General features: G+C 38.0%; 1 protein-coding gene across 1 annotated transcript in view; it reads left to right on the forward strand.

Moving 5' to 3' along the window:
• The window catches only part of LOC107699437 (abnormal spindle-like microcephaly-associated protein homolog), a 25174-nt gene that overhangs the window by 8339 nt on the left and 16514 nt on the right, over positions 1-321 (forward strand). The gene's annotated exons all lie outside the window — the stretch shown is intronic.

Below are 321 nucleotides of genomic sequence, written 5' to 3' on the forward strand. Positions count from 1 at the left end.
CTTACATTATTTCGTTCGATAACGATATTAAAAAATGTCGATATAGTGCACGTGACGCAGACAGCACACACAAACATGAACACATGCTGAATTGAGTGCTGTGCCTGCCTGTGATGAGGATTGTGAATAAAAAAAAAAGTCGAATTTAAAATAAACATTTGCATTTGAATGTTAGGAATGTGTCAGGGAGCGTCATCAGTGGTGCACGAGATGTGGTGATAATGATGTAAGTGCGTTGTTGCATTTTATTGTTTTGTTAGTCTAGCCCACGAGATGCGCCGCTGCTGTGTTATGCATTCAAAATATTACAGAAATATAGAA

Source organism: Sinocyclocheilus anshuiensis, unplaced genomic scaffold (assembly GCF_001515605.1).
Source record: "Sinocyclocheilus anshuiensis isolate Anshui unplaced genomic scaffold, SAMN03320099.WGS_v1.1 scaffold766, whole genome shotgun sequence".
In the NCBI taxonomy this organism is placed as follows: Eukaryota; Metazoa; Chordata; class Actinopteri; order Cypriniformes; family Cyprinidae; genus Sinocyclocheilus; species Sinocyclocheilus anshuiensis.